The sequence below is a fragment of the Peromyscus californicus genome, unplaced genomic scaffold (genome assembly GCF_007827085.1).
Source record: "Peromyscus californicus insignis strain IS unplaced genomic scaffold, ASM782708v3 Scaffold_10__1_contigs__length_136768540, whole genome shotgun sequence".
In the NCBI taxonomy this organism is placed as follows: Eukaryota; Metazoa; Chordata; class Mammalia; order Rodentia; family Cricetidae; genus Peromyscus; species Peromyscus californicus.
This window is the reverse complement of record NW_026294391.1, coordinates 125,852,110-125,877,388: the sequence shown is the minus strand read 5'-3', so window position 1 is coordinate 125,877,388 and position 25,279 is coordinate 125,852,110. Positions and strand designations below refer to the sequence as shown.

The following is a 25,279-nucleotide window of genomic DNA, read 5'->3' as shown; positions in this document are numbered from 1 at the left end:
CTTTAAATCAATAATTATGAGAAGCCATCCTTTAGTAACAGAGTAGGCAAAGGAATTCCAGTTTGTAGAGAGCCCATTGGCTGAATTACTTTGTTAATTGCTGTAAGGTCTGTTACCATTCTCCATTTACCAGATTTCTTTTTAATAACAAATACAGGAGTATTCCAAAGGCTGGTTGATTCTTCAATATGCTGAGCACTTAACTGTTCTTCTACCAGCTCTTCTAAAGCCTGGAGTTTCTCTATTGTTAAAGGCCATTGCTGAACCCATACAGGCTTGTCTGTTAACCATTTTAAAGGTAGAGCTGTTGGTGTCTTTGGAAGACCCTCAGTTGTTGTGCCCTGTTCTTGTATAATATGAATGGCTGGTGACCACTCATTAGAGTAATACCTTCTAATATTTCTCTCAGAAACATGTGCTAGTTTATGATTTGTTTCTGAGACTGGAGGTATGTTAATCTGAGTATTCCATTGTTGCAACATGTCTCGACCCCCTGGGTTCATAGTTGTGTTAGCCACATATGGTTTTAATTTTCCTCTCTGTCCTTCTGGACCTATACATTCACGCCATCTTGCACTCTGTTTCACTCAAGATAATGTCCCAATTCCTAACAGTTGTACGTTTACCTCCTGAAGAGGCCAAGTTGAATGCCAAAATTCTGATGCAATTATGGTAATTTCTGCACCTATGTCTATGAGACCAGAGAACAAAACACCATTAATTTTTATCGATAATTTTGGTCTTTGTTCATTAATAGAAGTTTGCCAAAAATTTTTCTTCTTGTTTTTTCCTGAATTTCCTATTCTCTCTGTTTCATCATCCCGACCAACATGATTTATTCCAATAGGCATTTGGTTATTTAGTTTCTTTGATTAGGGTTTTCCTCTACAACTGCAGGAAAGGTTTGAACTGGATTTACTGTGGGGGACTGACTGAGGCCCCTCTGGGAGTTTCCCAAAGCCCAAGGCAAAGGATTACCCTGTCCCTTTTTGATCTACAGTCGTTGGTCCAGTGTTTTCCCTTACCACACCTTCTGCATACTCCAGAAGGAAGAGGCAGGCATTCTGTTGCCAGTGTTCCTTGAAGAAACATTATTTCTAGGAATGACCTGTTTACAGTCCCTTTTCAAATGTCCTTGCTTTCCACATCCAAAACATCTAACATTTCTGAAACCTTTTGAAATTGCTTCTCCTATCCACATGTCATCATGCTCATAAGCCTCAACATTAACCGTGTCTCTAATCCAATCTTTCAAAGGTGCAGATCTTGCCTTTAACAGCCTGATTATTCTTTTGCATGCTGCATTTGCATTCTCAAAGGCCAAAGATTCAATTATTATCTGACTAGCCTCTGAATTTGTGACCATTCTCTGTACTGCTGATGTCAATCTTTCTAAGAAATCTGTGAAAATTCTCTTGGGCCCTGTATAACCTTTGTAAATGACTCAGTTTTTTTTCCTGGTTCCTCAACTCTGTCCCATGCATTCAAGGCTGCTGTTTGACATAGAATTAGGGTTTGGGCATCATATAAACATTGTGTTTATACTGAATCATATTGACCTTCTCCAATAAGCTGATACTGGCAGACTTGTATTCCTTTATCCCTCCTTTGTTTTTCTATTGTTTTAGCCTCATTATTGAACCACATTTTCCACTGGAGATTTTGTCCGGGTTCAAGAAGAGCCTGTGCCTGCTCCAGCCTGTCCTTTGGTAGAATCCTATTACAAGTTGACCAGGTGTTTAACATTTGCTTTACATAATGGAAATGCATGCCATAAGATGCTTTTGCCTCCTTAAATCTTCGTAATTCTAACATTTCAATTGGAATCCAAGTATTTTGTTCATTCTCTTCACCAGGTAGCTGCTGTATGGCTACCGGATAAATTAAGGGTGATTGTGTGAAAACAGGCTTTCTTTCTGTAACCTTATGATCCAATTTTGAAACAACTTCACTGTTAATTTCTTCTGTCTGAATTTGAATTTCTCTATAATTCATTTTTACAGGTTTAACAGGTTTTTCTAAGACTGTTATCCTGGCACTTAAATTGACTAGGTTTTTAAACAGTAAAATGAGAATAAGAAAAGTAATAAACTGAATAATTTGATCAATATTAATCTTCTCATATAGTTGTTCCATTGTCAGAGTGCCTAAAATTTCAAACAAAGCGCAATTTTCTTCCAATGTACACATAAAGCCCATTTTTTTTTAATGTAGGAAAAAATTCTCTTTTAAATAGATATGTTAATTGACTCACCAATTCTGCATAGAACAGTAGAAATCCGAGGGAATTTCAAAACAGCCAACTGGTGTTCGAGGTGTTAATCCAGAGAGAGAGAGAGAGAGAGAGAGAGAGAGAGAGAGAGAGAGAGAGAGAGAGAGAGAGAGAGAGAGAGCATAGCCACTTGAGACAATTCAAGCCTTGGCTTTATAGGCAGGGTCCCTGTTTGACAGGGCAGGCCTGAGTTGTTTGTAGCACCAGTTTTAAGAAAGTAGCTGGTGCACTCCTTTAATCCCAGCACTAAGGAGGCAGAGGCAGGCAGATCTCTGTGAGTTCGAGGCCAGCCTGGTCTACAAAGTGAGTTCCAGGAAAGGCGCAAAACTACAGAGAAACCCTGTCTCGAAAAACCAAAAAAAAAAAAGAAAGCAACAGGTGCGGGTCAGTCAGACCTGGGCCCGAGCCAGGGAGCTGGGTGACCCAGGCTGGAAACTGGAACTGCCGCCAAGCCAAGCCAAGCGGTTTTTAATGGATTTTTGTCACGTTGGGCGCCAAATGTAGAAGTTACCAACCGTCTTATTAAATAAGAAACACAAAACCAATGCAAAGAAGAAAGCCAAGAGGTCAGAGCTAAGAGCTAAAACCTTACCCTTCCTCCTGCGGTGGTCCTACCTCCCTGAACCAGAGCTACTTCCTGTGTTAAAGTCTTTATCTAGAGTTTCTGTTCTGCCTTCTCATTGGTTGTAAACCCAACCACATGACTGCCTCATCACGGCCTGTCTGTGTAGACCTCCAGGTTTTCTATGATTGGTATTGAGATTAAAGGCATGTGTATCCAATACTGGCTGTAACCCTGAACACACAGAGACTTACCTAGCTCTGCCTAACAAGTGCTGGGATTACAAGCATACGCCACCACTGCCCTGCTTTCCTATGGCTTACTAATAGCTCTGACCCTGGGCAACTTTATTTATTAACATACAAATAACATTTTAATACAAATAAAATATCACCATATTTTTGCAGTAAGTTTATACAAAGAATATTGTGTGCAGTGCTTTACCTGATGTGGTGCTTGTCACATGAAATAAAAAGTGAAAGGTGCCATGCTGGGTAGAGGAAGGCTCACCATGTTCTTCATTTGTTGTTACTTTATACCATCAATATGGTATATGTGTATACCTTTGCTATGACCTCCTCATCTTAGTTGAGCATTTCTATATCTAAGACTTAATGCTTCCCAATGATGATTTCATTTTTTCCAACATTCCCTTGAGAAATAACATACAGATTTGCAAACACAAAAGTAGAGGAGAACTATTTCACTCTTAATGTGAACAAATAAAATGAATATGAGCTTATTGGCTTTGTTTTTGATAATTATCCAAGTAAATAACAGGTAACAATAAATACATATGAAATACAATGGGAAGGACAGCTGAGATGTATTTAATAGGAACTATGTATGAATACATATGGTTAGGGTTCAAGCTGATAAAAGTTGTAAGATCATAAAATGGCTAGGATAGATTGTATTGCTTTTTACCTTCTTGTGACAAATGTGACTACTGATTGCTCTTCTCTAGCAGGCTTTACAGCTGGGTAAGACTACCAATTGTTCTTTTCCCTTGGCAGCTTGCATAACACCTCCTGGAATTATGAAAGTTATTCCTCATGGAGAAGACTTCTAGGTAATTACCATCTAAATTCTTCCAATACTGTATTTGAATTGTGTGGTGTCTTCAAGAATAGGGTCTTACCTTCAAGCTTTGGGGGGAAAAGAAGGAGAATATCAATAATCTACATTGTTTTGGTGATCTCTTGGATCCCCCTGTTAATAAATTAGAACTGGGAACATTTAAATGGGCACAAGGGAAATAAGGGAAAGGATACAACCATACATATAATTCCAAAAGGGAAAATGTGATCAAGCTTTTGTTCTTGGTATTGATGATCATTCATCTGAAGATTGGGCAGGTAAAAATACCTTCTGTCAGAAAGATAAATGGTGAAGGATTGTGGATTGATTATTCTCTGGAACTTACAATTAAATTAGGCCAAGATACAAATATCTTGTGTTATGAATAATGACATGGAATCTGAAGAATTTTATCAAGAAGGAAGTTTCAGCAATTTAACATGAAGTTCCACATGAATGTCATTCCATCTATGTTGGAGTCCTTATATAAGATGTATGTGAATGTATCTTCTCTAGATAAAGAAAAGCTCATGTATTGTAGCTTCTTTATGGTAAATATGTTATTCTTGGACTTACACTTTCCGTGCTTCTGTTATGTATGTATGCTTGTTCCAGATCGTAGCATTTGTCTTATTCTGCTCATATTCAGTGGACTTAAAGGAAATAAAATATGTGAAAGAAGAGCCATGCTGTGTTGGTTTGTCATATTGCTTGTGTTTTCCCACTGATATTTCTGCATCTGTAATTTTTTGTTGGTCAAGTGGAGTGTTTCTATGTCATATTAATAAACTGGGCATTTGGATTATGTTTAGTATTCTCTCAGTTTAGCTTGTCTTGATTCAGCTATGTACTGTTTGAAATTTATTTATGATATGAAGGTACTTGATACTGATTATTGAGTGAGAATAGCTGAGATAATCTTAACTTGTCTGTGGAGCTTGGTGCCAAACTCCATAAGTCCTTGTTTTTTCAGGGATCAGTCTCTGACTTCAGAATCAAGAACCCACATTGTGTATGGACTCCAGTTGCTGGGAATGTAGTTTCTTGTGGCCTTTCACTTCAAGAGACAAACTATATAGGGTGTGCTAGTGGTATAGTGTCAGCTGTGAGGCATGAAGTTTCTCATGCTTTTAACCTCAGCAGTGTCAAGAGCAATGAGCAATGAGAACCAGGCATCAGTTTTGACCATATTTACTACTTGGGCATGGGCAACTAACTGATCAGTGGAATTGTCCTTGAAAAATGCTAACTCTCCTTCAGCACTCATCAACAACCTGCTGTAGCTTGAGTTTTCCTGCCTGGCCCACAGTCAGGACAAATCTCTGCCACCCGCCAGTCCCACAACCGCTCAGATGGTGCCCAACTTCCACCTAAAACCTGAGAAAAAAGATTCTAAAACGGAGCTAAAAACAGTTCCTAGTTGTCTCTTTCAAGTTAGTGGCAGCCTGCTGGTTTGAGCTACTGGTGGGTTCCTAGCGTGCGTGCATGCTCGACCTGCAGTATGGTGGGAATGAGGCCTCTGCAAGTGGCACATTAAGCTGTGTGGTGGATTTAGCCTTTGCTAGTACAAAAAAAAAAAAGAGGTTTCTGGGCTACACGCTGCTTTGATAGAAGCATAGACCCACTATTTCTGAGAGTTGATGGCTCCCAGAGCTGGCGAAAAACGTACCACCGCCATGTTGGGAAGCTGAAGTGGGCGGAGCCAGCAGCCATAGTGCCAGCGCCTTTTCAGGCTTAGAAGGCTACAGTTCAAAGCAATAGGCTCAAGCCAATATAAAAAAAATAAGCCACGTAAAGATGGCTACCACACAGAGTATCTGGATTATGTTCTCTTTGATATTCGTAACTGAAGAAAAGCATTTGATTACAAAAGCTGTTGAGTTATGCCAAAATGTATATTTTAAAGGTACCTTGACTTCAAAATTTGGATATAAGGATATGTTGCTTTGGAAAGGAGAATCTGCTTTTGTTCCCACAGAAAGCCAGAGGCTATGGATTTATTCCAGATTAAGACACATCAGGTTTGACCAGCCAAGACCCCCTGAAAGGTCTCCAATGATACCATGGCCCAGATGATCCAACATCCAGAATAGTTTCAAGGCAACTGGCTCAGACGATACAGCCTCATGGACTACTCCATGATCCTAAAATTTTCTTTGTTTCCCCAGAAGATACAGCGCCCCCCCTCCAGCAGGAAGTAGTAAGAGAAGCTACGCCCAAATTCCCAAATATACCAAGCTGACTTTGGAGATGTATAAAGGTTAAAACCTTCCTTTTTATGAAAAGAAAAGGGGAAGTGCTGTGGGATGGTCTGTATGTCAAATGTGTTGCTGATTGGTCAATAAATAAATCACTGATTGGCCAGTGGCCAGGCAGGAAGTATAGGCGGGACAAGGAGGAGAATAGAGCTGGGAAGTGGAAGGCTGAGTGAGAGAGACACTGCCAGCCACCACCAGGACAAGCAGCATGTGAAGATGCCGGTAAGCCATGTGACAAGGTATAGATTAATAGAAATGGATTAATTTAAGATATAAGAACAGTTAGCAAAAAGCCTGCCACGGCCATACAGTTTGTAACCAATATAAGTCTCTGTGTTTACTTGGTTGGGTCTGAGCTGCTGTGGGACTGGCAGGTGAGAGAGATTTGTCCTGACTGTGGACCAGGCAGGAAAACTCAAGCTACAACCTGCTACTCTTAAACTAGGGGTGGACTTGTGATTCCTTACCACATCTGTGCTAGATTGTTGACTGGTCTAGTTTTTTGCAAGTCTTGTACAAGCAACCATAAGTATTGAGAGTGTTTTGGTGAAACAGCCTTATCATGTACAAAAGATGTCTTCCTGGTCCTCTAGCTCTTAAAATATTTCTGCCCTCTTTCTGCAATGTTACCAGAGACTTAGGTATTGGACTTGTGTGTCTATATGACCCTTTTGGGGATGATACTATATAGTCACTTATTATTTGCTCTTTGACATGTTTCTTAGTGATAGCCTTTTGTGTGCTACAAAGAGACTGTTTTCAACATAATATTTTTATTGATTATTTGGGAGTTTCACATAATGCACCCTGGTTACTTTTTTGATGCTAGCTTGGAGCTGCACTAATCAAAGAGTATGAGTATGTGTATTTAATGTGAATAATGAAATGAAATCAGTCTTATCTACCTCATTTCTACAATAATTCAGAGAACCAGCAAGTCAGAATATCCAGAAAATAAAGGATAAAAGATATTATAGTCACATTTTTTAGGAATGATATATAAATAGGATTAGAGTTCAGATTTCAGTCTTCATAATGTGTACTGATGTAAACTCTGTTGCTGTATAGAAAGCACATGTAGATATTACAGGAAATGTGGCATATTCAAGATATTGTAGTTTCTCTGTACTCAGACATATGTCGGTTGCATTTTACTGTTTTTTTGCTAGGTCTTCAGATTATAGTATGCCTCATCAAGTACAGTGCCTGTGGAGGTATCTGCACTGATACTGATAAGCTGTAGTTACCTTGAACATATAAAAAGTGTGATACCAGTATTGTTTAGACAGGTACATATAATGAGAAAAATTTAAAATCATTATAGTTCTACATATTTTATAAGTATCTTTAAGTGAGAGAAGTAGAATATTCAGGACATTGATGACTTCTAATAGAAGCATGTATGGTAAGAAGCCTATTGTCTTGGTTTTGGCAATTGTTCCATTTAAGAGAAGGTAAGGAACAAGTACTATCTTTTGTAATTACTTAGAAGAGTGTGGGGTGGTTGTTCTCAGGGACTTTAGTATGACTTTGTAACTTTCAGGGAATCACAAATAATGAGCTGCTAGATATAGATGATATGAACCCAGCCTGTGTCTTCTGCAAGAACAGCAAGTGCTCTTCACCACTGTTCTATAAAACCTCAGTCCTGGGCCCAGGCCATGAAATGGTGCCACCCATGTTTGAGGTAGATATTGCCACATCAGTTATCAGTTAAGAAAATCACCTATATACTTTCCTGTAGTCAAAACAAATGTAGAAATTACCTCACTGAGGTTCTTTTCTTGTGTAATTATAGATTGTGCAAGTTGACAGTTAAAACTAACCAGAATATAGTGTGAGTCTTCCTTACTCCTGATATTGAGATAAATAATGATGATGTTATAGAAGCTGGGGTTCCAGTGAAACGTTAGTGTACATCCTGTGGGAAGTACTCTATTTACAATGGCATTTATCACATTAACTACAAATAAAAGCTGTCATTCTGGGTAGAGTAAGACTCTTCATAGTCTTCATTTGTTGTTGCCTTTGATTGTCAGAGTAGACCAACTACAAAATGGACAAATAAATTAGGAGGCAGACATGAAAGGTTGAAGGTCACTATAATTCTCATTTCTGGGGTTGGAGGAATAAATAAATATGAGGTTCAGTTATCTCATTCTATGAGAAAGTCCTTCATATAAAGTTGGAAGTTGCTTCAGTAGTTGGGAGTTTTCAGAAAGGGAGCATCTTCCACAGGAAGTAGATAGTCCCTACTCAGACAAGTATCAAGTACATTTTACTATGTGATTTTTGATTGCTCCTTGGGTTAGTATAACATAAACCAAGTACCTCAGTGCTTATTAAGGCACCTGACTGGTGATGGTGGGTATAGTGGCAATGAACGTGCATGTGCACATTTTGATCGTGAGTGCCTCCTTGTGTGTATTGAAATAATTGTTAATATATTCTGTTTCTATTGAAAATAGACCTTATTCATATAAAAATTCTGATTACTGGTTACCCTCCCACAACTCCTCCCAGATCCTCCCCACCCACCTTAATACACACCCTTTCTTGCTCTCATTAGAAAACCAAAAGGTATCTAAACAATGAAGTAAGGCAAACAAATCTGAATATGACAAATAAACAGAAATAAAAAGAGCCAAAGTAAAAGCACAAGAAACATAGATGCACATACACATGCATTCTGACACACATAAATCCCATGAAGGCTCATAATCAGAAACGATAATATATAAGCAAAAAACTCCATAAAGTTAAAAAAGAAATGCACAAAAAAGCACTGTGAGACAAAAAATAAAATGAAACCCTCCACAAATGCTATTGAGTTTTATATTGTATTGGCCATCTACTGCAGGATATGAGGTTAAGTGTAGTTTGATTACCCAGTGAGACTCCATTGGTGAAAGCTAAGTTTTGCTTTTCCAGTAGTTATCAAATAGAGATAGATTCTAGCTTAGGGATGGGTACTTGTATCCTCTCAGCACTGGAACCTCCTCTGGCTTAGACTTGTACAGGCCCTACGCATGCTGTCAGTTTCTTTGAGTTCATATGTGTACCAATCCAGTTGTTTTTAGAACCACTGGTTTCCTTGGTGTCTTCCATTCCAGCTGGTTCTTAACAGTCTTTGTGACACTTTCTTTTGAAGAGTTCCCTGAACTGTTAAAGTAAGGATTTGATGGAGGCATTCCATTTAGCACTGGTGTTCCCAGATCTCTCACTCTGCTCTTTGTCCAGTTGTGGGTCTTTGTATTTGTTCATATTGACCGCAGAATGAAGCTTTTCTCATGGTGGCCAAGCAAGACACTGATCTATGAATATAGCAAAATGTCACAGGGAGCCATTTTATTGCTATATTCCTTTAGTAGAACAGAAGTGCTTCTTCCTCCTAGGTCATGTACTGTTTAGACTTAGGTTCTTGGACATCCAAGCAGTGCTAGGCATGGGTTCTATCTCATGGATTCAGCCTTAAATCCAATCAGACAATGTTTGGTTACCCGCATTTTGTGTCAATATTGGACCACTGTACCTTGCAGGCAAGTTACCTTTGTAGATAGAATGGTTGGTAGCTGTGCTGTTGTGTACCTTTCTTCTCTGATAGTGTGCCTTCCAGTACCATGCAAGGGAGTGAAGGCACCAGGTAGGCACCAGCTCATCTTCTCTGTGTCCAATGAGTTATGTAGGTGTTGTCTTCAGAAATATGGCCATATATCAGTTTATGGAAAACAACTAACAGCTTGGGTTGTTTGGGGTCTTCAATGGGAGCCCTTTGGACAAAAATCTCAATTTAATGTAACTCTTTCCTGGCACTAGAAGTTTCATTTGTGGGAAGAGATGTCTAGTTGTGACTTTGTTTCCCCTGGTATTTGTAGATCCCATTTAGAACATCTTCATATATGTATATATTTTTGGAAACTTCTACTGTATTAGCTTTTTCATACAAAAACACAAATGGCCCTTAGTTTTAGCTATCCTTCCATGTTTTCCCTCCCTTAGCTCCCTTTTCCATCTCCCTCCCAATTTTATGCTCCCATTCCAGTCTACCTCATCCCTATATATCCATAATTATGTTTCTATTTCCCCTTACTAGGGAGAGCCTTCCCTTCCCCCAGTACCTTACTATATATGTAACCTCTGTGGTTGTACAGATTGTAGCCTGCTTATGGAAGAAATAACAGGTGACATCCACATATAAGAGAATATGCATCATACTTGTCTTTGGATCTGGGTTACCTCATTCAGCGTGGTTTTTTTCTAGTTCCATTCATTTATCTTAAAAAATCCATTCTATTTTTAAAATCACTGAATAATACTTCATTGGGTCATGTACCACACTTTCCTCATGCATTCATCTGTTCGTGGGTATCTAAACTGTTTCTACGTTGCAGCTATTAGAAATAGAGCAGCTATGAACAAGTCTCTGTAGTAGGTGAAGAGTCTTTTGGGTAGATGATCAAGAGTTACATAGCTGAATCTTGAGTCTTATCTATTCACAGATTTCTGAGAAACTATCTCTGATTTCCATAGTGACTGTACAAGTTTGCAAACCCATCAGCAAGGGATAAGTCTTCCTCTTTCCGCACATCCTTGCCAGCATGAGCTGACATTGGTTTTATTGATCTTGGCCATTCTAACTGGTGTAAGATGAAATCACAAAGTAGTTTTGATTTTCATTTCCTTGGTGGCTAAGGATGTTGACAGTTTCTGTAAGTGTTTGTCAACTACTTGCATATCCTCTTTTTAGAATTCACTTTAGATGTGTACCACATTTTAATAGTATTAAGTATCTTCATGATGTCCAGTTCTTTGAGTTCTTTATATATTTTATATATTAACCATATATCTCATGTGTAGTTGGTAAAAATCTTTTTTTCCATGCTGTAACCTGCTGCTTTGTGCACATGATGATATCCTTTACCATGCAGAAGATTATCAATGTCATGAGTTACTATTTATTTGTGTTCTTTGTGCCTGTGCTATCAGAAAGTCTTTTTTCTGTGTAGTGAGTTAGACAATTCCTTACTTTCTCTTCCTATCAGATTAGGTGTATATGATGTCATATTGAGGTGCTTGACTTATTTGGAGTTCAGTTTTGTGAAGCGTGGTTAAGTATGGATCTATTTGTATTCTCCAGCATACGGCCATCCAATTTGACAAGTACCACCTGTTGAAGATGCTGTCTTTTTTTCCAGTCTGTATTTCTGGACACTTCAACAAATTATCAAGTGTCTTTATGTGTGTGGACTTACGTATGGTTCTTCAGTTCAATTCTGTTGATCAATGTGTCTGTTTTTATGCCAGTACCATGCAGTTTTTATTGCTATAGCTATGTAGTACAATTTGAGATCAAGGATAGTGATAGCTCCAGCACTTCTTTTATTATTCAGGATTGTTTTATCTATTCTGGGATTTTTGTGTTTCGATTTGATAGTGATTGCACTGAATGTGTAGATTGCTTTGATTGGATGACCATTTTCACTTCATTAATTCTAGCAATCCAAGAGCATGGAAAAACTTTTCATGTTCTGATATCTTCTTCAATTTCTTTCTTCAGTATATTAAAGTTTTTATTTCACAGATCTTCCACTTGCTTTGTTAGATTTATCCCAAGGTATTTTTTGAGTCTTTTATAAAAGGTTTTGTTTCCCCTATTTCTGTCTCAGTCTTATTTTATAGTTAAGGTGTGGGTTTTTCCCCCTCTCTTGATTTGTTGGTCTTGGATTGTTTATTCCTGGCATTCTTGTCTATGCGGTTAACCTCTTGAATTTGAAGTTTTCTTTCTGGTGCTTTCTGTAGATAACAATTTGTAGATAAATACTGCTTAAATTGGGTTTTATCATGGAGTACTTTTCTCAGTGGTATATTCTTAATATAATGTCCAATGTATTAGATAAGAAAAAACATAAGGACTTTTTATTTATTTATTTATTTTTAGATTCACTAAATCTATTTTAGAATTTTAAAAATCATAAAACGTTTCTTACAAAAGAGCATTACATTCTGCACACTGCTCTGAACAAATGCTGGGACGTATGGGATGTTACTTTCCTCCCTATACCCCCTACAATATTACAAGTGACCACAAAGCAAGGTATTCACAATAATTACATGGGGGTAATTTTTTTAAAAAAACACCAAAAATTAACAAAAAATAAAATTCACTCACTGCTGCTGTTTCAAAATCTCAATGTTAGTTTTTGCATGCCCTCCCCCCAACCCTGTTTATAAGGAACTGTAAAACATTACATCTAGTGAACGGCAAAGAAAATTTCACTACACCTCAAATGCAGAACACCTATGAAGCAGAGGAGGAATGTTGGCTTTTAAACAGAAGCAGATTAAAAAAAAAAAAGATGCAGGACTCCTTCAGTTCTTCACTAGTCTTAGAAAAACTTTCCAGAATACTGCTTCACACTATAAAAAGAAAAAAATAATCTTGCATTAGAATCCTTCAACATCTGCATACTACTTCACACTGTTCTGCATCAAATACTGTGCGTTCTGAATCTGGTCCTGTGTTCCTGTAATGATAATGATCTTCAGATCCTTCTAAAGGCTCATCAGTTATGATCGATGCTCCAAACTCATGAGGGATTTGATTAATCCACTGACCACCTTTGCCAATAATAGATGCAGCCAAATCTTTGGGAATAGTAACTTATGTGGTAATAATAGGTTCACCAAGATCACCATATGAGCCACGACCTCCTGCATAGGAATAATCATATCCAGAACCACCCTGTGGTTCATAAGCCATCTGCCACTCTGATGGACTCCATGTGTCAATTGCAGAGTTCCAAGTTTTGTCAGCACTGAACCCAACCATGCCATCATAGCGGTCTCCTGGCCTTCCTCTTCTGTCATAAGCCATTAAATCTACCCCTTTGGGTGGTGGTGGTGGAGGAAGAGGAAGATTCCCAGCTTTGCTGCTACCAGGGCCGCCTAGACCAGGAGGAGGTGGAGGAAGTCCTCAACGAGGGCTCATATCATCATAATCTCTTCTAGGAGGAGGCAGGGGACACCCACCCCAAGGAGGTATTCTGTCAAAACCTGTTCTGCACATAGGAAATCCCACAGGATGTCCACGGCAGTCATCAACCATCATTGTAAAACCACCATTGTCATAGGTTTCATCATAAAAGTTGAGATCATAAGGTTGTGCACATCCTTTGATGGGAGACTCAGATATAAGGTCAAAGATGATCTTGATGCACTCTACAAACTTATGGCGGACTCTTGCGATTGGTGTGTCCATTTAATTCACGAAAATGGAGATTGAGCAGCCAGAAGAAACCTTCCCCAACACCAAAACCAATGATGAATTTGATAAACGCCCTGCAGAAGATATGGAATAGGAGCAAGCCTTTAAAAGATCTAGAAATACTGATGAGATGATTGAACTGTGCATTTTGCTTCAGAGCAAGAATGCTGGGGCAGTGATTGGAAAAGGAGGCAAGAATATTAAGGCTGTCTGTACAGACTACAATGCCAGTGTTTCACTCCCAGATAGCAGTGACCCCGAGTGCATACTGAGTATCAGTGCTGATACTGAAACGATTGGAGAAATTCTGAAGAAAATCATCCCTACCATGGAAGAGGGCCTACAGTTGCCATCACCCACTGCAACCAGCCAGCTCCCATTCAAGTCTGATGCTGTGGAATGCTTAAATTACCAGCACTATAAAGGAAGTGACTTTGACTGCAAGTTGAGACTGTTGATTCATCAAAGTCTGGAAGGAGGAATTATTGGTGTCAAAGATGCTAAAATTAAAGAACTTCAAGAAAACACTAAGACAACAATCAAGCTTTTCCAGGAATGCTGCCCTTACTCCACTGACAGAGTTGTTCTTATTGGAAGAAAACCTGATAGGGTTTGGTCATATTTATAATCAAGTACAGTAAGAGCGTATTTTTTTCTTTGTGATCATCATTCCCCTTAAATCAGGGTAACAACAGGATCCACATGCACAGAGATGGTCTATGGGATATTCAATATTGTGATATTCAGTATAAAATCAAACATTTGTAGACATTATATATTAACGGGAGGTATGATAAAATGTGAAAAGTATGATGAAGGCTTCTATAGCCATGTAGCTACAAAACCTGTTGGATACCAATCCTGAATCAAATTGTTGGTAAGATGAAGTATAAGGGAGCAGTTCCTCATAGTGTAGATTAAAACACACCAAAGTCTTCATTTGATATGTCATCTCGATGATGATGATCATTGCAGATATCTTGAGGTCCTGCCTTACCCATTTGTTAGTTTTTGTTGTCACCTGACTTACGTTTTTGTAAGATAATTTGGTTTGTTAATTCTTCACCTAATGAATACATAGTTTTGAGAGTGTAAAGAAAGAAATAAACAAATCTTATACCTTGAAATAGAGGTGGATGACAATGCACAATTGTAGCTAGAGTTTTCCTGCCTGGCCCACAGTCAGGACAAACCTCTGCCTACCGCCAGTCCCACAGCCGCTCAGACCCAACCAAGTAAACACAGAGACTTATATTGCTTAAAAGCTTTATGGCCATGACAGGCTTCTTGCTAACTGTTCTTATATCTTAAATTAATCCATTTCTATAAATCTATACCTTGCCACGTGGCTCGTGGCTTACCAGCATCTTCACATGCTGCTTGTCATGGCGGGAACTGGCAGTGTCTCCTCCTACCTTCCTGTTCTCTCAGTTCTCCTCTCTGTTAGTCCCGCCTATACTTCCTGCCTGGCCACTGGCCAATCAGTGTTTTATTTATTGATCAATCAAAGCATTTAACATACAGACCATCCCACAGCAGACAATGACTGTCCTTCCATAGGAATTATGAATAAGGAAATGTAGTGCATTTTGTATCATGTTATTCTGGGAGGAATTATGAAAATTGTATATTTTTGGAGTTAATTGAGACAGCAGGTCCACAGCTAATAATTTGTGTGCACTATAATGCTGAGAGAAGTAGTTGTCACTTTGTACTATGAGTAAGTGCAACTTCTCTCTGTATTGTAAGGTTCAACAAATGCAAGGGGGTAGCTACATGGATGTAGTCATAATATACCTCCATACAGAAGATGAATTTACTGATTCTAGAATACATTTCATCCATCTTCACATCTGACTTCTTCATGATGGTTTCAATTCTATGGTTTATAGAAGAAAATGTTGGAGAACCCTTAAAAGCACACCAAGAAAGAAAAATGGTTATGGTGGAACATGAGCTTCTGACAGATAATGTGTGGTAAAGGAAAGTAACTATTGTCTCTGACTTATTAAACAAGTTAGCTCCATGTGCCAGTTTTCTTTATTCTGAATGCTGAAATGAAGGCTGCAGATATGGTAGTTCTGTAGTGTCTGGGTAGTGCTTTACTCAGGTGGGTGCTAATCATGTGAAATACCAGTGTATTGGTGAAATTATTAAGGCTACTCCATGAGTTAAAAGGGAGATTTATTTTGTGGGGTAACCTACAAGTGAAGGGATAGGCTACAGGGTCTGGGAAAGGTGTGTCGCAGTCCAGTGGTGTTCTCTGGAGAACTCTGCTCAGTCTACCTCCAGCATCCAGGGTCCAGGAACCAAGAGAGCCCGTGCATCTGGATCTTGGGTCTTCAGGATCCTCTCTTGGCCCTGCCTTGAAAGTGTGACAGTTACCGAAGCCTCAATGGGGGTTAGAACTTCCAGATCAAAGCTGGAATGGCTACCCACTACACCAGTGAAGGCCACCATGTTGGGTAGAGTAGAGCTCATCATGTTCCTCATTTGTTGTGACCTTTGATAGTAAAGTTGAAGGAACTGCAATTATCCTTACTATGGCTTTACAATCTGCTTGCTTATACCTGTGTAAACTGTGGTCTCTAAGGAAAGTTTCTTTTCTTCAGCATTCACTTCAGGAACACATATAGATGGAGGAACATACAACTAAGAGAATAAAAAATTAATGTTTATGTAAATAAATAAAATTGCTACATGCTTATCTATAGTAGTAATAATCTAGATGAAAAACAGTTTATAGTATTTGGGTAGGAAATATTAGATAAATTCCTAGAAAGTGTACATAAACACAATCAGGGTTCAGGTTTCACACTACTTGGTGTGAATGATAAAAACTACAATGTGAGCTAGGCATGGTGGAGCAGGCCTTTAGTCCAAGAACTCATGGAGGCAGAGAGAGACAGATATCTGTGTTTAAGGCCAGGCTAGTCTACAAAGTGAGTTCCAGGACAACCAGCACTGTTACACAGAGAAAAACCTGTCTCAACAACAACACCAAAAACCAAACAGAAAGTCAAACCAAAACAAAATAAATAAACTACAATGTGATATACTGGCTAGGACATAAACTGTACTCAAAGATCCTGTGTGGTATACCATACTATAATGGTACTAGTTATTTGAACTAAATGTAGTAAGTTCCTTTCTTAGTATTCTGTAAGTTTTACCAGTATTTGGATGGTTGTATTATATTGTGTTGTATTCTCATTCCATGCTTCCAATATTCTGCTTCTTTTAGAAGAATTTCATAGCCGGGCGGTGGTGGCGCACGCCTTTAATCCCAGCACTTGGGAGGAGGCAGAGCCAGGCGGATCTCTGTGAGTTCGAGGCCAGCCTGGGCTACCAAGTGAGTTCCAGGAGAGGTGCAAAGCTACACAGAGAAACCCTGTCTCGAAAAAAACCAAAAAAAAAAAAAAAAGAAGAATTTCATGACTGTTTTTAGCAGACATAGTTTAAGTAACAAGAATGGAAAGGATGATTTATAAAAAATTCATATGATAAATATGTCACTGATCCTTAGAATCATCTAGGTTTTCTGGGTATAAGTCAATATGTCTTCCTTTGTCATGTAAGGTGATGAAATGTGTTTTGCATTCCGTAACAGTTAAGAGTAAATAAATCAGTGTTAATATGTCATCCTGTAATTGGTGAAGTGATGAAAACTGCTTAGTATGATTAGGCTACATGGATAATACCCCCATAATTTCATGTTTTCTGTAATGTCTCAGTTGTTAGACAATTGGAGTGCCTACAGACCTTCTTGTAAGTAAAGTATTGCTTGTAAATTCAATGATTATGATAACTTCTAGGTAGCTATGGTGCTTTCCAGGTAAGAACCCTGACAATATGTTCCTTGATAATAGCAATGCCTTGTCATGTATGTATGTATGTGTTCCTCATCTTTTAAAATAACTTTTATTGGACAATATTCATGCATATTTGTTAGGTTATGACAAGGAGGACAGTGTGCTAAAATAAAATAAGAATTATGCTTTCAGAAAAAAAGGACTGAGTTACACTATGTTGTCTTCAGAATGAAAGAATAAAACTAACAATGCTTTAAGTCTTAGATAAATATTAGCCTTTGTTGCCTCATACCCTGGCTTTCTTAAGATCTTGTGGGCTGTCCATGTCTCATCTCATGGGTACCTACAAGATAGAGAATGTGAAAGAAGAAGGCAAAAGAAGAAAGCAATTTCTTAGTGGTTAGATTAAATAAAATTAAAGGACTGTTATCTCAGTGGATCCAGAAGTAGAGATGGAAAGTGAAGGACAGTAACACAAACAATAATAGGTTCAGCCTATATTGTTTTCTCCCAGGGTCTGTGGAATAGTCTAACAGCCAGCTGAGGATTCTAATCTGAGGGATATCAAATGAATAAGCACACTGAGTTCTTTAGTCCATTCACTTTATTCTTCTAAGTCAATTCTGTCTACACAGCTTCTTTTCTGTTCTCATACTTAGCTCCTCTCAGCCCCTGCTGCTCTCAGTCCCTTCTGCTGTTCTCTCATTTCTGTCTAGTTCTTTCCATCTCTGTCCTCATCTTTGTTCTTCTAAATCCATTCCCCAAGTACTGTGAGGAAACCAGTATATATATACATGAACAGTCATTCCTTTACAATGCATTGTGAGATTTTAAGTTCTCAAGGTTGCAGAGACAAGTGATAAGGATCCACACATAAATCAGGAATTTTCAGCTAGATTAACAACCCAAAAAGGGAGTGACTAAAGGAGTTCTCTGGTAGAGTCAACAAAAGGCTAAGATCAATTATGGAATTTATGTGCTCAAACTATAATCTAGAAATGGCTAGGTAGAATGTTAGGGGTCAGTAAGTCACTAAAAAGTAAACTGTCTTTGGTGCCTCTTTTCCCTGCTGGTCCTGGCTGCAGCTGCTTTCTGGTAGGGAGGGGGACATATGCTCGGTGGCTAAGCAACCAATGTCAAAGAGTGTAGCATTTGGTTAGTAAAAGCATCTTCATTTGGAGTAATTACTGAGGAGAAAATCTAGGAATAGCTCCTGGCTTATAAGGAATTAAAACTTAATTTGCACAAGAAACAAAACTTGTCACCTATCATCTGCCTGGCCTTGAAAGTAGTCTCCTTGTGTCAGTGGGAAGCAACTGCCTTAACTCAGTAACTAGCAAGTGGCTAAAACATCATCCCAAGAATGCGATCAGTAAATCTCTTAAGTTAGGGTCTTGTATAAATAACCCAGGGTGAAGGTAAAGAGTTGAGGATTTAATTGCTTGTGGTTATTTTCTCTGTGAGTGAGATGAGCTAATGTTTATTTCTCTATATTTGCCCTTGGAAAGAGGGTATCTTAGCTGATATATTTTTGTCCAAAGAATGGCCCTGGCCAGATTTATGTTAATGAAAAAATAAACACAGCTAGGGAAAGTTATCCAGTTACCCCAAATGTATAAGGAGAGTTGTGCCCATAAGATTAAGATGCAATCATGAGATTACATGTACACATAACATGGAAATGCACGGTAAATGGGGAGAATCATAGCTATTATTGCATAAGAAGTTTACAAGAGACAGCCAATTCATTCAAAAGGCAATAATTTCATAATGCCTTGTGTGATGTTTTCATCTAACAGAACCCTTAGTTCTGATAAGTTGACCTTCTGAACACTAGTTGTCACCTGCTGTATACTCCCATTGTCTTTTGCTACCAGAAGCTCTCAATAGGATGGTATATTTGTTCCCTAGGAGTTGAGTGAGTAAATTTATTGTGCGTGTATTGATGTACTACTGGGGAGGATTCGTGAAAGTTCTGAGCAATACAAGAGTCAAATGAGACAAGATGTCTCCATTCAATATGGTGTGTGCACTGTGATACTTACACAGGTACTAGTCACTTTCTAATATGAGTAACTTCAACTTCCTTCAGTATGATTAGGTTACATGAATAATAAAACACTATTATTGTAAATAATATACTTATACTCATTGTAAATGTAATGCTCATAAAATACTGTCATTGTAAATATAAGGACATGATGATATAGATGTACATGCATAGAATATTTATCTTCTGTTACTAAGATGTGGTGTAGCCACCTTCATAAGACTTCCTTTAGATGGAGAGAGAGGAGGAACCTTACATCTAATTCCTACATATCAGAGGCAAAAATATTAAGAAACTTTAGGAACATGGAACCATGAAAACTAAAATTGGTAATCAGTTCAGGTTCATTTCAGTTTTGAATGATTTTAAAATATTTTTATTAACATACTTCATCATTCTTCCTTCCCTTTCCTCCCTTCAACAACTCCAATCAAATAAGCCCCTTGCTCTCTCTCAGATTTATACCCTGCTCAGTCATATTATGTAAGTTGTATGTATGTGCTGTGGGATGTTCTGTATGTCAAGTGTGTTGCTGACTGGTCAATAAATAAATCACTGATTGGCCAGTGGCTAGGCAGGAAGTATAGGCGGGACAAGGAGGAGAATAAAGCTGGGAAGTGGAAGGCTGAGTCAGGGAGACACTGCCAGCTGCCACGATGAGAAACAGCATGTGAAGATGCCGGTAAGCCACGAGCCATGTGGCAAGGTATAGATTAATAGAAATAGATTAATTTAAGCTATAAAAACAGTTAGCAAGAAGCCTGCCATGGCCATACAGTTTGTAACCAATATAAGTCTCTGTGTTTACTTGGTTGGGTCTGAGCTGCTGTGGGACTGGCGGGTGACAGAGATTTGTCCTGACTGTGGCTCAGGCAGGAAAACTCTAGCTACAAATGGCGCCCAACATGTTGGCAAGAGTTTCCACCTAAAACCTGAGCAAAAAGATACTAAATGGAACTACAAACAGTTCCTAGGTGTCTCTTTCAAGTTAGTGGCAGCCTGCATGTTTGAGCTACTATCTGCTATGGTGGGTTCCTGGCTTGCGCGCTCGACCTGCAGTATGGCAGGAATGAGGCCTCTGCAAGTGGCACATTAAGCTGGGCCTCTGCAAGTGGCACATTAAGCTGGGCCTCTGCAAGTGGCACATTAAGCTGTGTGGTGGATTTAGCCTTTGCTAGTATTAAAAAAAAGGTTTCTGGGCTACACGCTGCTTGGATAAAAGCATAGACCCACAATGGCTCCCAGAGCTGGCCCAAAAACATACCACCGCATGTTGGGAAGCTGAAGTGGGCAGAACTAGCAGCCACAGTGCGGTTTCAGTCTTAGAATGCTGCAATTTAAAGCAGTAGGTTCAATGTAATATAAAAAATAAGCCACATAAAGATGGCTACCACACAGAGAATCTGAATTATGTTCTCTTTAATATTCGTAACTGAAGAAAAACATTTGATTGCAAAAGCTTTTGAGTTAAACCACTATGTATATTTTAAAGGTACCCTGACTTCAAAATTTGGATATAAGGATATATTGCTTTGGAAAAGAGTCTCTTTTGTTCCCACAGAAAGCCAGAGGCTATGGATTTGTTCCAGATTAAGATACATCAGGTTTGACCAGCCAAGACCCCCTGAAAGGTCTCCAATGACACCATGGCCCAGATGATCCAACATCCAGAATGGTTTGAAGGCAAGTGGCTCAGACAATACAGCCTCATGGACTATTCCATAATCCTAAAATTTTCTTTGTGTCCCCATAAGATACAGTGCCCCCCTCCAGCAGGAAGTAGTAAGAGAAGCTATGCCCAAATTCCCAAATTATATGTAATTTTACTTTGTTAAGGTTAAAACCTTCCTTTTGAAAAAAAGGGGGGGAAGTGCTGTGGGATGTTCTGTATAGACTGGAAGCCTCTGTGTCCTTACTCAAATGAATCTCAGCTGAACTGCTTCTCGAAAGCCTGAAAGCTTAACTGACTAGTTCCTGGTTTTCATGCCTTTTATACCTTTCTGCTTCCTGCCATCACTTCCTGGAATTAAAGGCTCTTGTTACCATGCTTGGCTGTTTCCAGTGTGGCCTTGAACTCACAGAGATCCAGGCGATCTCTGCCTCTGGAATGCTAGGATTAAAGGTATGTGTGCCACCATTTTCTGGACTCTATATCTAGTGGCTGTTCTGTTCTCTGATCCCAGATAAGTTTATTAGAGTGCACAATCGTTCAGGGAACACAATACCACCACACCTGTGCTCTAAAATTTAGCCCATTTACAACACAGAATATATAAGTTTAAATATCATCTTTGTTTGCAAGCCATAGAGGCCAAATTTGGCAAATATCATTTGAATGATCAATTTATAGCTGTGATTTGGAATCATTAAGTTATTTTAATGGTCTATCGTTGCAATGACTTTCAGTATTCATTAGAAGTATCACTCATTGTTCTTCACAATTGAGTTTAAAAATTTTTTAATATTCTTTTTTCCTATTATTTAAAATATATTATTTTCATACAATATATTCTGTAGATGTAACCAACCTTCTTATTAAATAAGAAACACAGAACCAATGCAAAGAAGAAAGCCAAGAGGTCAGAGCTAAGAGCTAAAACCTTACCCTTCCTCCTGCAGTGGTCCTACCTCTCCGAACCAGAGCTACCCCTGTGTTAAAGTCTTTATATAGAGTTCCTGTTCTGCCTTCTCATTGGTTGTAAACCCAACCACATGACCAGCTCCTCACGGCCTGTCTGTATAGGCCTCCAGGTTTTCCATGATTGGTATTGATTAAAGGCATGTGTATCCAATAATAGCTGTATCCCTGAACACACAGAGACATACCCAGCTCTGCCTACCAAGTGCTAGGATTACAAGAGTACGCCACCACTGCTCTGCTTTCCTATGGCTTGCTAATAGCTCTGACCCCCAGGCAACTTTATTTATTAACATACAAATAACATTTTAATACAAATAATATATCACCATAATATTCTGATTATAGTTTCATATCCCTGTACTCCTCTCAGTTCCTTCCTACCTCCCTCTCATCAGGATCCACCCATATGCACACTGTCTCTCCTTAGAAATCAAATGGGCTTCTAAGGGATAATAAAGAAATAAAATGAAATATAATATGATAAAATAATGAAATTAAATAAGATAAAACAAAACAAATTGGAATAGGAAAGAGCAGTAGGAAGAGAGCCTAAGTAAAGGTATAAGAAACAGATAAGACACAGAGGCACACTCTTTTGCACATTCAGGAATCCCATAAAATCAAAAGTGGAAGCCATAATATATACACAAAGACCCTGTTGGGTAAAAAGAGAAAAAGATAAAAATTGAAAATAAATCAATTTTTAAAAGATGGAGGGGGAGCCCTGAAGCAGCATTATGAGACAAGGAACCACCAAAGATGCCTTTGTGTTTGTTTCTCTTGGCCGTTTACTGCTGGGCATGGAACCTACCCTTAAGAGTAGTTTATCTACTCCCTCCTCCACCTCCAAAAAAGTAGTTTATTTCGCTGGTGAGACTGCCTTGAAGAAAACAAAATTTTCATTTGTAGCGGTTATCAATTGGAGATTGCTTCTAGGTTTGGGATGTTGGTCTTCTCCACTTCTCCTTTCAGCTCTAGGATCACATCTGCTATAGACCTTTGCAGGCTCTGTGCATGCTGTTTCATTCTCTATGAACTCATATGTGCATCTTCCTTGCTGTGTTTAGAAGGCCTTGTTTCCTTTTCCTCTCTTCCTTCTGACTCTTGTGCTTTCCACCTCTTCTTCCATAGAGTTCTCTGAGCCTTGAAGAGAGGAATTTTATGGATACATAATGTTTAGGAGTGAGTGTTCTAAAATCTCTAATGCTCTGCATATTGTCTGGCTGTGGGTGTGTTTGTTCCCATCTAGTGCAGATAGAATCTCTGATGATGGCTGAAGAAGGCACTGATGTATAAGTATAGCAGAATGTCATTACAAGTTATTTTGTTGCTATGTCCCTTTAGGAGCACAGTGTTATATGATTTTTCCCCCAGATCCCTGGACTGTCTAGTCTTAGATTCTTTGTCACCCAAGCAGTGTCAAGTATGTGTATCATCTAGTGGAGTGGGTCATAAATCATATCAGATATTGTTTAGTTACTCCCACAATCTTTGTGCCACTTTTTCACTACTATATCTTTCAGGAAGGACACCACAATAGATCAAAGCATTGTATCTGTGTTGGTGTTTGCATTTCTCCTTGGTAGCATGCAGACAGAACACCTTCTGGTATCAAGAATACTAGACCATAGGGGTGAAGGCTCTGTGTAGGCACCAGCTCTACTTTTCCATGTTCAAAGGGTTGTGTAGCTGTTGTATTCTATCAGTTTGTAGAGAGCAACCTATAGCCTTGACAATAGCCTCTGTTGTTTGGTGGTTCCTATAGCCAACAATTCAATTAGATGTAACCCATCCCCAATACTGGAAACTTCATTTGGTGGCAAAAGATGTCCAGTGGGGTTCTGTCTCCCACATTATTTGGCAATTTCATTTACATTGCCTTCATGTATGTATATATGTTGGGAAGCTTCTACTGTATTAGGTTTCCATACTACCAATTAAATGATCCTTTATTTTAGTTGTCCCTCCCATATTTCCTCCCCCTCTCCACCTGATCCACATATTAGTCCCACCCCATCCATCCATAACTATCTATTCTATTTCATTTTCCTAGCAAAATCTTTCCCTCCTAGCTCCTTACGCAGTACCTAGTCCTTTACTCTAACCTCTGAAGTTATTGTAGCTTGGTTATCATTGATTTAAGATCTAATATGAAGACATACTGTATTTGTTTATCTGGGTCTGGGTTACATCACTCAGGATGATTTTTTTCTAGTTAGTCCATTTATCTGTATATTTCCTGACTTCATTTCACAGCTGAATAATATTCCATTGTGTAAATATACCACATTTTCTTCATTCATCTGTTGATGGACATCTAGGCTATTCTCAACTTCTGGCTATTATGACTAGAACAGCAATGAACAAGGTTGAGCAAGTGTCTCTTTGGTAGGATTGATTAAACATCCTTTTGGTATATGGCCAAGAGTGTCATAGCTGAATCTTGAGGTAGATTGATTACCATCTTCCTTAGGAAACATCACACTGATTTCCATAGTGGCTTGCACTCCCACCAGTAATGAATGAGTGTTCCACTTCCTCCACACCTCTCCAGCATGAGCTATTACTTGTGCTATTGATCTTAGCCATTCTGATAGGTGTAAAATGGAATAACAAAGTAGTTTTGATTTACATTTCCCTGATGACTACCAATGTTGAACATTTCTTTGTTCCTCAGCCATTTGTGTTTCCTCTTTTGAAAACTCTGTTTATATTTTTGCCCCATTTTTTAATTGGGTTATTTGTTTTCTTGATATCCAGTGTTTTGTTTTTTTTTTAGTTCTTAGGTATTTTAGATATTAGCACTTTATAGGATATGTAATTGGTAAAAATTCTTTTCTATTCTTTATGCTGCAGCTTTTTCCAAATGACAGTGTTTGTCAAGCAGAAGCTTTTCTGTTTCCTGAGGTCCCATTTGTTGATTGTTGATCCTGGCACCTGTGCTAACCTTGTTCTGTTCACAAAGTTTTTTTCTTGTGCCAACAAGTGTTACTTAATGCACTTTTATGCATATTTTGTCAATCTAGTAATTGTCATGGTTTATCCCGTTGCATCTGGGCAGGACAGTTTAATTGATTCTCTTCCTTGACAGCTTGCATAGGATTTCTGGAGCCATGAGTACCAGACCACAGAAAAGAGGCTGTCAGGTCAGGTCCAACTTGAAACATACCAAATGCAGAGTGTCTTCAATAGTAGGATCCCACTATCATCCCCTGAGTAGCAACCAAAGGCTAAATTGATAACCTGTATTGTTTAGGAAGTCACTTGGATGACCCTGAGCTGACATACCATTTGAGGGAAGGTTTCTCATGACTGATATTGGGTTTATTACTTTATCATT

At 38.7% G+C, this 25,279-nt stretch overlaps 1 pseudogene; it reads right to left on the bottom strand.

Annotated features, from left to right (window-relative positions):
• Positions 1-12,625: 12,625 nt before the first annotated feature.
• LOC128111846 (heterogeneous nuclear ribonucleoprotein K-like) lies at positions 12,626-13,445 on the bottom strand (annotated as a pseudogene).
• Between the last annotated feature and the right edge of the window lie 11,834 nt (positions 13,446-25,279).